Genomic DNA, 14,554 nt, shown 5'->3' on the forward strand with positions numbered 1-14,554 from the left:
AAGTGCATGCAGTGATCTGTTTTCTCCCAATAATTCAGCAATTCTGCCTTCAGCTTTGCAGACTCCAGGATCCTGGCCAGCTGGAGCAGCGGAGGCTGCCAAGTCCCTCAGGTTGATGGAGCCAGCAGGCTGCTCCACCTGACTGTCTGGAAGCATTCTTTTGCTCTCTTGGGAGGTTCCCAGCGCGTCTCCATTTCCTCCGAAAGAAGGTTCACCAATGATTGCCAGCATCTATGTCAGGTTTTCTTTCCATGGGTGCTGAGGCTGCAAAACCCAGAGCCCCGTGGCCCTGCTTTGCACTGTTTTAGCCATCTCCCAGCTGCACAAGGCCTGAAAATTTCAAAAAAATAGCTAAGTAGGCAGATGAAAAGACACAGGCTCCTGGCTAGTGCTATAGCTGCTACATAGGGATAGAGATGATGATCTCAAGAATTCTTTGTATCTTACAGCCTGATGAGGACAGTAACAACCCCTGGTTTTCTGCTTTTCTAAACGAGGAGAAGAATCTCTTTGTCAACAGCTGAGAAGATCCTGAAGAATACAAGTGTGTGAGGAGGTAACAAGGGGACAGCTGAAGTTTACGTTGTTGTTAAGTTTCTGTGCTAATCTCAGGAATGATATGCTGAAAAAGTAAATCCTTTGCAAATGCTCATGAATCTCTGGTATTTGGGTGCTCTGCAGCAGAGATGCAAAAACACAAAAAAGGTTTTACCAGTTGATCTCACCATATGGTGAGAGATCTAGTGCTCTGTTCTGCCTGCTTCTTGCCTGGAATGGTGTTCAAAACAAGTGGGATTTTCAGAAGTGCTTCGTATAGGGGAGAGTAAGAAAATTCTTCTTTCCCTCTTCTTCCCTGTCTAAGCAGCTTGCTCTGACTGCACCTCCCTCTCTGGGTGCCCTTCCCAAATACAAATGAAAGTTGTTCCTACCCAGCACTTTGAAACAGAGGTAATGACTTGCACATCAACAATGCTGTCAGTTCTGTTATCTATCTGTAGTCGTGCCCTGCTGTTGTGCTGCCTAATGGGTAGCGTGGTCCCTTCCTATGTTTGAGTCTTGTTTTACACCTCTAAGTCCTATCCTAAGCATGTACACAGCAGTGAGGTGCAGCCCCAGAAGTGGAGAGGAGAGCAGAGAAAGGAGAGGTGGAAAAAAGTGCCAGAAACTAGGCCTAGGAAGTTCGGTGAACGCATAAGCAATACGGTTAGTGTGTGCTTCTGAAATGGGGTGAAATGTGTAATATGTAGCAAAAAGCAGCTTTGCTGGTTCTGGCTGACTTGCACAGTAGGTTTCTTTTATCCACTTTTAATGTGTGAGATGTTCGCCCTGCTGAGGAACTCTGTCACTTTTTGTTCAGCTTGCTGGAGCTTTTCACACATAGACAAGAGATGCAACTCCATGCGCTTTCTCTCTTCCTTAATGCAGAGGTTCCCAAACCATGGCGAAGATCCCCGACAGCCTTTTTTATGTCTTTTGGAGCCCGTACACTTTTATTGTTCAGCTTTGAATAGAGAGTCTTAGAGAAGAGTTAGTTCTCCAGACTCGCTACAAACTTTTATAGCTTTACCAACCATAATGGGTCAAGGGCGAGGAGTGCTGTTTTGGCCACGAAGGTGCCGATTTCAAACCAGAATCTCATTATTTTCTCTTTGATTTTTGAAAAACAAAGAGTTCTGGTGAGGAACTGCATGTAAAAAAGAGATGAGGATTAACGAAGAAGCGAAGAGGAGGTCTTTTTTTGCTTACGTGGAACGGAAGAAAAAATGAAGCAGCTGCTTGTGGAAACATGGAAGGTCTCCAGTATAATGAATAATAAGGATAATTTCAGCTATATTTTCAGAGATCGGAACAGTATTTATATGCAAATACTATCTCAGAAGGTAGTGGAAAAATCAGTTTTCCTAACATTGGCTGGAAAACAGAATTTGCAGTTCTGGAAGACTTGAGATTTCTATAGGAACCAAATGAGATGAAGTAGAAAGACTTAACAGAGGTGATTAAAAAGAGCTTATTTTGTGCTGAAAGCAAACTTTCTTGCCGAAGGACATTAATTACGTAGGGAGCAAATGGCTTTCTAGCGAGTTTAAAGGTGTCAGCTGCCTGCAGGGGTTAAGCCACAACAAAACCATGCCAGTATCTGCCCTTAATAATTCTGTGTAAGAAAGCCTTAGAGAGCTGAGCTAGCACAGCCTTGGAGGAACCACAGATGATGCACCTGATCTGGTGTAAATCAAGCTTACCCTACCTGAATTTTGGGGTCCTGTTAATATTGGAATGCACACAAAAGAAACCTTACTTCATAAATCAAGAAAGAGCCTTCCCCATTTTCTCTTGTTTTGAAGAAAGGTTGGAGGTCGGTGGTGTGGGCAGAACACTTCAACCATGCTGTCTGATGTATGGGAATTTTAAACAACAGTAAGAATTATGGATGTTATCTTGCATTAAGGATTTGCCTAATTTTGTGTTTTGTTTTGGTTGTTTTAGCAATAACAACGTTGTGGTTTCTGTACTCACCTTCCCAAAGCACAGAGCCATCACAAACAAGCAAGCTCCTTCCTCTGCAGGACGATTTCCGTTTTATTTTATTTTATTAGGGAGCTAAAGAAAAGCTTTGATCTACACTCCTGCCTGATATCTAATGAGGCATTTTCATCAAACTCTGCTCCTGACTGAACTCATGTTAATCTCAGCAAGATTCACATAGACAGATGTTCTTGTGTTTCTGGATAGTGGAATGGGATCTTGTAATTCCACCTTGCTGGTACAAGCTCCATGGACACCACTGCAGGGACAGAGACCTTTCTGTAGAAAATTCATTGCAGGTTTGGAGCATAAGGGCAAGTATATTTCGCCTTAATTAATGTATGATTAAATCTTACTTATATGTGTTGGTCCTTCTCCCACTGAAGCTGATGGCAAATCTCCCGTGGAGTTCAGCAAAGTGGGGTGGAATCTATACAGAAATTGTTTTTCCCAGAACAACTTCGCAATAACCAGTGGGTTTGCAAACTCCTCACTCTGACACATTGAAACAATTTGGGACTTTCATTCCATTTTGCTTTAATTGGACTTACACTGCATCTAAGTCTTCCTAAGTGGGTTGCTCTGCCTAAAATATGTGCAGGCATGTTTGCACTCTCTGTGGGAACGTGGTGGTTAAACTAGAAGGCGAGGTTATGTTAGCAAGGATATTTTCTTTTTATACTGCTTCCAAAGGCAACCCTGTTTTGGGCTCACCACTCTGGCTTGACCGCTCTGTGCCTCTCCATCCCAAATCATGCTGGGATTTGATGATAAAGCACATCCTCTTTCCAGGAGCCAAGCCAACCCCTACATCCTAACTCACTGGTGTTCTGGTACCTTAGGCACTTTGTGGTCAGAAGGCAGACTGCGAATGCGGGTATTAGCCGTGGTGATGCTGGAATGTCCAAACCCTCTGTAGGAAGAGAGGTTTCTTACAGAGCTGTTGTTGCCCAGTTGATTGTCAGTTCCTTTGTTTTTATGTTTCTCAGACTGTGCCAGCCGAGATAGCTCTTAGCTGGATCCCAGCACTTACACGGCCTGCTTTGGTTCACATATTCCATAAAAGTTTTCCATCTCTAACCAAGGAATTTCAGATCAGGGTAAAAATGTGAGTAAATCAGAGCTGGCATCTGTCCCAGACATATCAATTCCCTTAATTCCCTTTTTCCTGTGGCTTTGGGACAATCAAAATAGGGAATGTTTCCATTGCTATACCTTCATGAAAGTACAATATGTGAATGCTATATCCTGAGTGCATCTAGTGTGTTTCCTTACCTTGGTCGTTACCAACTGCACAGCTTTCTCTGGCAATTATGTGAAACGGAGCACTGCAATAGAGTAAATCTTTTGGCAGGGCTTGGCTCCAGGGAAGATCAAAACCTCCAACGTGACAGTTAATGAAACAAGGAGAAAGAAGAGGGAAACTATCAGTCCCAGCCAGCCAACACTAACAGAGTCTGAAGGCAGCTGGAGGTGCCAAGGTGTCTGCTTGCAAGGTTGGGAGAGGGCTGGGGGGGCTGTACAGAGGGCTGCACCAAGGCAGGTTTTGCTCCACTTTGGGTGACCGAGGAGCAGTGGAGACAAGTCATCGCGTCCAAGGATGGTTGGGTGCAGGTGTTGGTTGCATACTGTCTTTTTTTTTAAGATAAAGAACAAGCTGACATTATCCTGCATCCCTTGGGTGGTGGTACTTTATCCTGGAGCTGGTTGGAGTAGACAGGAGCATGGCATGGATCCGGGGATATCATCTGAGTGCAAGGACAGCACGAAGAGAGCAACAGAGAGCACCTGGAGAGACGACCAGTGGCCTTCAACGGGTAATTTAAAGGAGTTAAAGACAAAATGTGGCAGCCTGCTGCATCACCAGCCATAAAGCGGAGCAGAGAGCAAGGGCCTCCAATAATGAGCCTTTTTATCTCTAAAGCAGTGTTTTGCAGGCTGTGATCCGTGGGCCTTCAGTGGTCCGTAAAACATCCAGTGGTGGCTCATGAAACAATAGTGAACCCTCTCTCCTCCCCTCCAGTGGCCACAGAAACAAGCACACAACTAAATGGGAGAAAATAAAAGCTACTATAGATTAACTTTCAAATTGTAGTCTTTTGTTTATTTGAATTACTATGTTAAAAATATACAAGTTGGTCTTTCGATTTTTTTTTTCTGAAAAAGGTTAATCCTTGGACTTGAGAAGATTAAGAAATGTGGCTCTGAGGGTGCTATTTTTGGAGCCAATTACAACAGCATTGAAATGTTGAAAGATTCCTTTTGTTTGTTGAAAGATTAGGCTGAAGCCCTTCAGTCTATAAAAGAATAATAAACCCTAGTGGGATAAAATCCTTCACTGCAGTGAGGATACAAAAGCCACCTCAGAGTGGTATGTGGCCTGGACGGAGGCACAGGGCTGGCAGAGCCGGCACCGATAATTTCTGGAGTTATCTGTGCCCAAAAAAGAAAGTCTGTGCGCTTTTGCCTTATTCAGGTAGTATAATCTCACCCTCTCCCTCCTGCCATCATCTGGAGCTGCTCAGGTTTGTGAGAAGCAGTGCCATCTGATTTGGCAGGCTTTGCAAAGCGACACGCAGTTACACGGTGTGCCTAGTCCCTGGTAGTATCCTTCGATCTTGGATAATCTGCTCTGCAATGAGTCTCGTTACCATCGAAGGATTGGCATGGTCATGTCTCGTGAAACCTTGGAGCAAAAGCTAGCTCGAACTGACCTTTTTTTCTTTGCCAGCATTGTCATCTGGGACGTTTCTGTTTTGAGGACCAGGCAGTGTACATCTTGCACTGTGCAGTGTTTGCTTTTCAGAGCATCCCATTTTGAAGAGCAGTTTCTGGGTTGTTTGTAAACTACCTTGGGGTTCACTGGTGACGAAGATTACTCGGCTGTGTCTTGCCTCTGATTTTCTGCCTGTTATATGCATGTACAGCTTACTGGAGGGCATGGCTGAGCTGAAAAAAATGAAAATTATGTTTGAAGAGACACAAGCAGTCCAGGGCACAGAGGTTGAGCGAGAAGATAAAGCCACAGGGAAACAACCAGGCACGCTTTTGTCTTGTTTGCTTGCAGCAGGATCAGTGCAGCAGTGGGAACGACAAAAAGCACCTGGGTGCAGGGGTAGGAGTGTGTGTGATTTATAAGCAGCAGGTAACAACGGTGTCCTTGAGTTGTGGGCTGAATCCCTACAAACACAGGGAGCAAGAACTTCACGGCCGATGTGTCGCTGTAGGTGCTGTTCTCAGGCACCCGCTTGAGGCTGGTGGGCAGCAGGGGGTCATGTCCAACAGCCCCGACCCACCTGGTGCTTTCAAAATTTTTGCCCAGCTCTTTCCCTCCCGAGCCGTGTCCCGATCCTGCTGCCCCAGCCCCTTGTCGTGGGGTGCTGTGTTACCTGTCACACCGGGGCATGAGCGAAGCATTAACAGAGCCTGATAAAAATCACATGGCGCCTTTCCCCGTTGTCTTAGCCAAGTTTCAGCATGATTAATCACACTGTGCCTGCCTAAATCTCCCCTCGTTCACCACGATTTTAATTCCTTTCATTTCTTTGCTGGCCGGTGTGTTATGTTGAGCAGCGCTGTTCTCATCTGTTGAACGCCTCTATTTCACCCCAGAAAGTGCCCCGTCTCCGTAGCAAATGAGGTGATTCCCCTGTGTCTCTTATTTCTTCCCAGGACCGTGGTGAGGATTAATAAGCAGACTTTTGCAAAGCACTTTATGATCCTCTGATTAAAGGGTTTATACGAGGGTGAAATGTAGCCCCTAATACACCTTGTGCCGGGGACCAGAAGGTCAGACCGCAGCTGTACACGCCTTTTGGGCTGTAAACGGGTACAATGTGTCATTAGCACAAAAAGGGGAAGCTGCCTTCATTCCCCAGCCATGACCCGAGCCAAAATTATCTCACATGTCCTTGGCACCAAGGCTTAGCACAGCACGCCGCTGGGGATGAATCTTGGGATAGGTGACGGACAGCTGGTGCCTGAGGCACGTTTAGGTCCTAGGAAAGCAGGTTTTGGGGTGGAAGGAGATCGGCCCAACATACCTAATCCTCACCCACTGAATTTGGTGAAGTTTTGCAACTAGGCCTCCCCTCTGCTCTGAAACGGAGCTGTAAAAGCAAGAGGGTCTGTGAAATCAATGAAGCCAGCTTCCCTGCGTCTACCTCCTGATGTCTAATAAAAGTGAGCTTATTCATCCTCCCTTCACGTGGGCCCCCAGGTTGGATCTGTCTCCTCTGAGCGTGTATTTTATTGCCATTAACGTACTGCTTCTGAGAAGTCTGCCCTTTTGACCAAGTGGGTTTCAAAAGCTGCCAACCCGTTCCAAACTGATAAGGGAGCACGGGAATGAGGGTTAGCACAGTGGTGTTGTTTCCTTGGGGAACTGGCCTGAAAACTGCCCCATCCAGCCCCCTTCCACCTGCCCTGTTTTGGCAGAAGGCAGGAGCTTCCAGGACTCAAACTGATTGCAGGGAGGGGGCTGTTGTGGAAGGAGGACAGGTCGGTTCCCCTGCATAATGCCTTGGCCTCAGCTTTTCGAGGAAGCTGCGGCCCAGAAGACTTCTTTTCCCTGCTGAGTGAGAGCCAGCACAATGACACCCTTCCCCCAGGCCTCCACCCTCTGCAGCGCAGTAATGGAGAAGGAAGATGCTGCTGCTGTGTGCCACACGTTAACGCTGCAGCTGCTGGAGCAGCCTCCCCATCCCGGATCCGTGCTGCCCCGGCAGCCACGGCTCTGCCCACCACCCTGGGAACACAGGGGTGAGCGAGCAGTCGAGTGCTGGGATCATATTGAGTGCTGGCTCCCAAAAAAACACGGCTGTGCTCGAGGCAGCAGCAAAGGGTGGGACCTGCATCTCCGCAGCTCACGTCTCTGTCCCCTTAGCTCATAGCTGCTGAGCTCTGAGCTTGCACAGAAAGGGCCCTGCCTTTCCCACCACTCTCTTTCCTCCGCTGTTGCCTGCCACGTCCTTTTTATCACTGCAGTGGGTCCAGGCTGCGCGGATCAAACTGGGAATCTGCTCGGAATTAAAACCACCCCGTGGAGGTTGCAGCTCAGCCCCCGGCATAGACAGGCTTGCGTGATGGTGAAGGTTGAGTTTATATCTCGTGGGACTTCCAGAGGTGCGAGCCAAGCCCCATTCCTAATAACCAGCCAGGTGCTTGGCAGAACATGGACAATCCACCCACCAGGACCGACGTCTCCTCCTGGAGAAGCCCCCACCTCCTGCCCAGGGGCTGTGGAGAGCCAGGGGTGAAGGTGCCCCTCAGGCAGCAGGGAAGCATCGCTTGATGCCACGTTTCTCGAATTTCCTCACTCTGTCCCAGCAGTCTTTTTAGGGGGCTGAGCAGGGGCATATGGCCTGGAGGCTGCTATTCTGCTTTGCTTGCTGCTTCGTTTTAAAGGCAGCCCCTCTCCAGGGCGCTCTCTGGGCATGTGAAAATAATGTAAAGCCCGCAGCTATGGCAGAGCGCTACACAACTACTGTGTGAGCCCTACACAAACAAATTGGAGTCATCCCTGACCGCTGCCCCATGGAGAGCTCCTCAAAACACTGCTGGGCTCGCACCACAGCCCCCACGGCGAGCTCGCTGCAGTTGCTCGCCCCACGCACCGCTCAGGAGGAGCCGGCTGACATTTCATCGTGTGCCATCCGTCACGCCGGAGGACAGGCAGCAATGTCATTGTGGGCATTCCTGGTGTGTCACCGCCGCTGGGACTCATTCCATGCGGCTTCTCGGGTAAAACTTGGGGCCTGTTGCAAGGCCTGGCGAGGGTGGAAGCCAGCTCCAGCGATGCTCGTGACAAGCAACGCTGCTTCCATCATCCGACTGGGACCTCTGGCAGCCCTTCGGGCGTGCATGGGGATTAGCATCAGATTTGCCAGCTTGGAGGCCTTTTACCTCCACCAGATCACGTTCCTCAGTGGGGCCGTGCCCCGTGCCGTGCCTGTCCAAGCCGTGCTGCCTCTTCTTGCTCCCTGGTGGATGCCGCCAAGAAGTGAAACGCGGGCTGCGAGCAGCGCGAAAGGGTTAAGGCGTGTTGTTCATTGTCACATGGTGCTGGGAATGCAAACGGAGCGAGAGGCTGGGGAGCACATCTTGACTGCACATGTGGCCTCTACCACAAACACTTCAAAGTGCTTCCCTCAGACTGACGGAACAGCCTGACGCCGACTGTAAATGCCCTTGACACGCAGAGTGGAAAATATCAAACGCTTCGGCAGTCCCCCCAAAACGCAGCCTGTTTTCACTGGGGAAGGCCTTAATGAACCTGTGCGGGAGAGGAGGAGGAGGAGGAGGAGGAGGGCTGGGCGGACGGCAGTGGGACGGGTGGTTCTCATTTAGCCTGTGTACGGGTACACGCCAGCCCGGGCAACTGGACTTAATCTGAGGCAAAGCCAAGCGCTCTAGGACATTTTAAGAGGGGCCGGCACGACTGCAGGCGGCTCCGTGTCAAGACCCCAGCGCGCCGTCCCCCTTTCCTGCCCCGCTGCCTGTGCAGAACTGCGCAATTAGGAACAAAGGGGTTTCCAGGCTGGAGGTTTCTCCCTTTCCTCGAGAAACCCCCACCTCCTCCCATCCCTGTGCCTCCCCTCCATGAAATGGCCGCCCTGGCCTGCTGCTCTCATGACACCAAAATCACCCCCTATGGCCCCGTAGGAAGCCAGCCCTGCTGAGGGATGTCCCCACCTCAGGGAGAGGAGACGTGTGGTGGCCCCGTCCTCCTCGGGCTGTGGGACGGGGCAGAGCGTGGTAGCATCGGGGACCCTGTGCTGTGGCCCTGCCTGGGGACAGTCCCCTCTTTGGTCACCCGTGACATCCCAGGAAATGTGTCTGGCTGCCATTTTTGAGTAGTGTGCCCCAAGGGGCTGAGGCCTTGTCCCCAGCAGAGACCCCAGCCCAGGGACAACCACGTCCCCCATGCCGTGTGGGAACCTTCAAGCAGAGGGCAAGGGCCTGTGTCTGTGGCAAAGGCGTGAGGCACCGGAGCGTGGCTTTTGACCTTGAATTAGCACCAAAAACACCTAAACAGCCTCCGATGGCCCATTTTGAGCCCGATGCCCTCTCTCAAGGGGAGAAGGAGAGCGAGTGGTGGCTGACGGAGCCAAGTGCGTGGCCACAGGCAAACCTTCGGCCTGGCCAGGCGCAGCAGAGGGGACAACACGGCGACGGGCCTGTGTGCGGTCTCCTTGGCTCCGGCACAGCTCACATCACTGCACGGCTGAACGGGGCTCTGCTGGCTGTAGGCAGGGATCCATCGGTTATGACACATTTGGCATGAATGAAATTGCCTCATAAAATACTTCTCAGATCAGCAAGAACTTGAGGGACCTCAGGAGGGAGCAGAAGGAGAGGAAAGTTCAGACGATCGGCCGCGAGGGCCCGCACGCCTTGGAAGCAAAAGCAGACAGGGGAGAGAGACCACCAAGGGGCAAAAGGTGTAAAGTGGAGGTGTTGCAACTCGTGGAGCATCAGCTCTGCTTTCAGAGGGAGCATTTGAGTTGGACCACCTCCATCTCCTTGGGAGAGCAACCAATATTCCGGATAACAAACAAGGTAGAGCAGTTAAGGGGGCTTTAATGGAGCATCTTTGGGGAACAATATTAAAGAAGGTAAACAGAAGACGTAGGCGCCGCCATAAACTGCTGGCTCCTGGCAGCGCGAATGTTAATAGCAAACCTAAAAGCCTGGGCAGTAAACAACGGGAGGTAGAAATAGCCACCGATGGAGAAAAAATAATAATAAAAGTGACTTGGTATTTCTGAAACCTCATGGGAAGGTGCAACCACAAGTGGGCTGTTGGATTTACCAGCACCTTCTGCTCAGAAAAGATGTGGTCACCTTCTATAGCATTACAGCTTTGGTCCTGCTGCCTGCCGGGGCACAGATAGGGCTGGGTGTCCGGAGGGGGTGGCAGGCTGGGCCGGCACAGGGTCGTCCCGCGCTGACAGATAAAGATGGATCGATGGCAGAGCTGCAGATTGATGGCTGCTGTCAGCTGCTGGCCCGCCTCGCCAGCCCGGGAAGGGAAGCAGACTCCATGCCCAGTCCTTTTAAAGGCTTTTGCCTCGGGATATGATTTATTGTTAGAAAACAAAGGATGTTTAAGAAAAAAAAAAAAAAAGCCAACACAAAATAAAACATCTCAATTGATGAAAGCTGTCTTCATTCCCCAGTGGCTTTTCCCCCTCTCCTTGAGCCTGGGAGCAGAGGAGGCATACATCTCCCCCCCCCAGATCACCCAAACCCAGCTCCCTCTGCCTTTTAGGTCTGCAGCTCTCCCGTCTCGTGATGGGCAGGGACTCCAAAACCTATCCCCAGGCTGTCACTGTGCCAGCGAGCATGACAGCATGTGCAAGCACAGAAGAGCTCTGACCAATGCTATTTATATGCGATGAGGGACCAGAGTTTTAAAAGCACAGAGGTGCTCAGCTCTAGGCCCTGGTTCTGGAAAAATAACAACTGCTCGGGGCTGAAAATAGTCAGGATCAAAATTAGGAGTGGAAGGAATTGTTTAAACAAACAAAAAATAATTGAATGGCTGATAATTGGTAAGTGTTTAAGGCTATTTTGTGAGATGCTCTAAGATAACTGAACTGCTATTCTGGGAGCCTCAGCACTGTCTTACATAAACAAGTCCCAGCTAGGAGAGAAGGTGGAAGCAGCATTACTGGAGGTTTAACATCTGCATCTGCTTAGATAAGTATGGGCATATGTATGTGGCACTGATGTGCATGCATGTCAATGGTAAATAAAAAGTGGGGAATCTGATAGCAGCGAGTGGAAACCAGTGAGAATATGCAGACACCTGGGAAAGTGACCTAAAGGCAGGACTGGAAAATCTGTGGCTGCTAGGGTTAATGATAATAAGAATTTATTTTTTTTAATGTACAAAGAAAAGCCAAATCCTACAATGAGATCCCAGACAATAATGGGAAAATATTCAGCCTGCCTGTAGGACAGACAAAGTTATTTGTTCACCATTTATTTTCTCTTTGGAAAGAAGCAGGATGACACACTCATACTTTACGGAGATAATGAAATACTTTGTATTCTATCAGCGATGAAGCCGTGTGTTAAACAGCAGTGATTAAAGTTAGACATTCTGCAGGATCAGATAACTCGCATCAAAGGATAAACAAATTGGCCCGCGAGCTCTCTGAACCATTAGTGTTGATTTTTAAACAAATCTGGGAACTCTGGGGAAGTTCCAGAGGACTGGAAAAAAAAAAATCTAACACCAAACTAATACAGCAGTAAACAAGAGGACCCACGAAAACAAGCCGTGTTTGGCAGGACGTGGATCCAGAAAAGCTGATCTGAAGAAAAGCCCTTGTGGAACACAGTCCATACGGAGACACAGTGTGTCTCCTAATTAATGTCAATCAGCTGTGGTTTACAGAAAATAGAGCCTTTCTATTGTTTGTGATGGGATAGCAACCTAAATTGACAAGGTGGCATAACGTGCTTAGGTTTTTGCATGGTGCTTGGCTTGCATCCACATTTTTATAAAAAATAAGAAAGAAAATCATTGTTCCAGTACAAAAGCAGTTCAGTTGGGATTGGTTTTACTGGGTTGATTGTAAACTCAAAGATTGTGTCTGGTGGGGTTGTTCCTCACAGGACCTTCTGGGGGCTGCATAAGGTGGATTGACCTTTGCTGGAAAAATGGGTGATCAGGAGAGAGATGAACCTCTCCACGGACAGGTCACTTGAGCTCTGTCTATGCTAGACCTTGTGTCCTGGCCTCCAGAGGCTGCAGCGCGGGGAGCTGCTGCGATGCGCCAGCACTCCCATCTGGGTTTCCTCTGTGTGCAAAGCGAGGCTCTGGGGTTGCTGGTACATACCCAACCCGGAGCTGGGACGCAGCCAAAGCATGCCTCCAGATCTAAGATTTGGGAAGCCTTCTGGGATAACCTCATCTAGACACAGCTTGGGTCCCTTGGCCAGGAGGGCTCCCCTCTACAGTGCATGCTTCAACCCAGCTGCATGCAGGGTCTTCTACGGCTCGAAGGTCTGACCACCAGGCACCACAACAAGCCAGTTCAGGTCCTCAGAGCAACACAGCTCCTATAAACCCTCTTAGGCTTGTGAGAAAGGGGATGTTCCAGCCAGCTCCAAGGTGCATGTGATAGCAAGTGCTGTTTTCCTTCCCAGAGCTGCCCCACATGCATATAAATTCAAAAGCAGCTGTTCCCAATCATGCCCGTTTATTCTTTCAAGTCGTGATAATGATCATCTCAGTTTCAGCGTGTGTGACAGTCTGTCTATTCCCTTCAGCCAAGTTTCCACAACAGCGGTATTTACAATCAGATGCTTGCACCCAGAAGTCTCTGCCGAAGTGCTGGGATGAATGCTCATGGCAGCTGAGGACCCAGTCATCCTAGGTATGCTGTTTTCAACCTAATGTGCTCAATGGAGTCCTAAATCTTTTCCTTAAACACTGAGGAACCCCTTGAGAAAATGTTAATCTGTAGATAACTGCTGAGCACGTAGGAACCTTCTTCCCTTGTTCATTGTAGGAAGAGCTTGCAGTATCTTGACAAGCTGGTGGGGCACTGCCCACAAGTCCCTGGATTTAAAAAGGGAATTCTTGGCCTTGCAGAGCCTGGAGGAGCTACAAGTAGGAATTAGCTCAGTTTTTACACGATGTCTTTTAGCCCAGGAGCTTTCAGCCATTTGACTTCATAGAAACACCGCTCCACATGTGGCCGGGATGCATCTGAGAAGCAAACACATGTGGAAAGGTGGGTAGGCAGAATGTGACCAGCCCAGCACAGCAGCATCTCCCCAGGCAATGGCTTCACCCAGAGCGGTTTCATTTCTGTGGGTTGGTAGGATGGCCATGAACGTACAGGTCTATGGGGTCAGCAGGATATGATGGAAAATTCCCTTTCCCTGACAAGCTGCGTACTCCATCACTCAGGAATGCTAACAGCCACATGTTTGGCTGAAAAATGATCATCCTCAGGAAGGGAACAGGTCTATCAGGCTAAAGGAAGGGAACAACTCAAAGCATGACATGCAGGAATGACACCTCAGGGCGTCAAATTTGTTCCCCATCAATGCAGAGGAAGAAAATCGACCTAGACACTGTTGAGGTTGACAGGTCTTAAATTTAATCTGCTCCAAAGGCAAGACGTGACCCCGTTCCTGCATGCTGTACAGCTGCAGCTGCTTTACCCATTGGTTTTTCCTACTCTCTGGCCACCTCGCAACCTCTCCAGCAGAGCAGAGATGTATTTCTGCCTGCACACGGGCTGTCAAAACCAACTTCAGCAGGATTTCCTGCGTACAGCAGCAGCTAGGTGTCCAGACCAACACCAGCCCCAGAAAGGTGAGCTCAGCCCCCATCCCCTTTCCCTCAAGGCAGGTATTTTTCATCCCGTTTGATTTTCCTGGAGCCCCAAACCAGGTTTTGGGGTGTTGTTTTGTCAGTTGTTGCTGCCTTTGCCTTTTTCTTCCTTTTTGTTTTACCTCATCTGAAAATTCTCATCCTGGGTTTAAGACCAGCTCCTGCAACCAAACTGGTTGGGGCTCGTGTGGCTCTAACTGGTGCTCTGTAGGAAGCTGATGGACCTCAGGTGCAAGATGTGGCTGGGGCTCTGGTGGGGCCCCACAGTTGCTGCAGGAGCTGAGGCTACCTGGATCCCACATCAACTGCAGCCGCCTGAATAACCACAGGGATTTTTTGTTCTACCAGCGGAGCCAAAGCACTGAAGATGAAAAGGTCCTGCCAAGTCAGCAGAACCCATCCATCTTCCCAGCGAAGCGAACAAAAAGGGGTTTCAGGTTAATCGATCTGCCCCAAACGAAGCGTTTTGGTTTGGCCTTCCTCACTTCCCTGTCTCCTCCTCTGTTCTCCTGTTGCGACTGCTTGGATTTAGGATCTGCTGAATCCAACCCAAAGCCACAGATGGGTCCAGTCCACTTGAATTAGTACTTCCCAGCAGACAAAATCCATATCTGAAAGCTTGCGCGCGGTTTTAGGTTCAATAATTTTCCCAATCACAAATTCCCTCCGTTG

The 14,554-nt window shown here is 49.2% G+C and overlaps 1 protein-coding gene across 1 annotated transcript in view; it reads left to right on the forward strand.

Annotated features, from left to right (window-relative positions):
- NTMT2 (N-terminal Xaa-Pro-Lys N-methyltransferase 2) overlaps positions 1-4,612 on the forward strand; it is a 48,279-nt gene extending 43,667 nt beyond the window's left edge. The window contains exon 8 of the transcript XR_011098788.1: positions 54-4,612. The gene's annotated coding sequence lies outside the window, so the exon portion shown is untranslated. The remainder of the gene's footprint in view (positions 1-53) is intronic.
- The last annotated feature ends 9,942 nt before the right edge of the window (positions 4,613-14,554 follow it).

This window comes from Anas acuta, chromosome 8 (genome assembly GCF_963932015.1).
Source record: "Anas acuta chromosome 8, bAnaAcu1.1, whole genome shotgun sequence".
In the NCBI taxonomy this organism is placed as follows: Eukaryota; Metazoa; Chordata; class Aves; order Anseriformes; family Anatidae; genus Anas; species Anas acuta.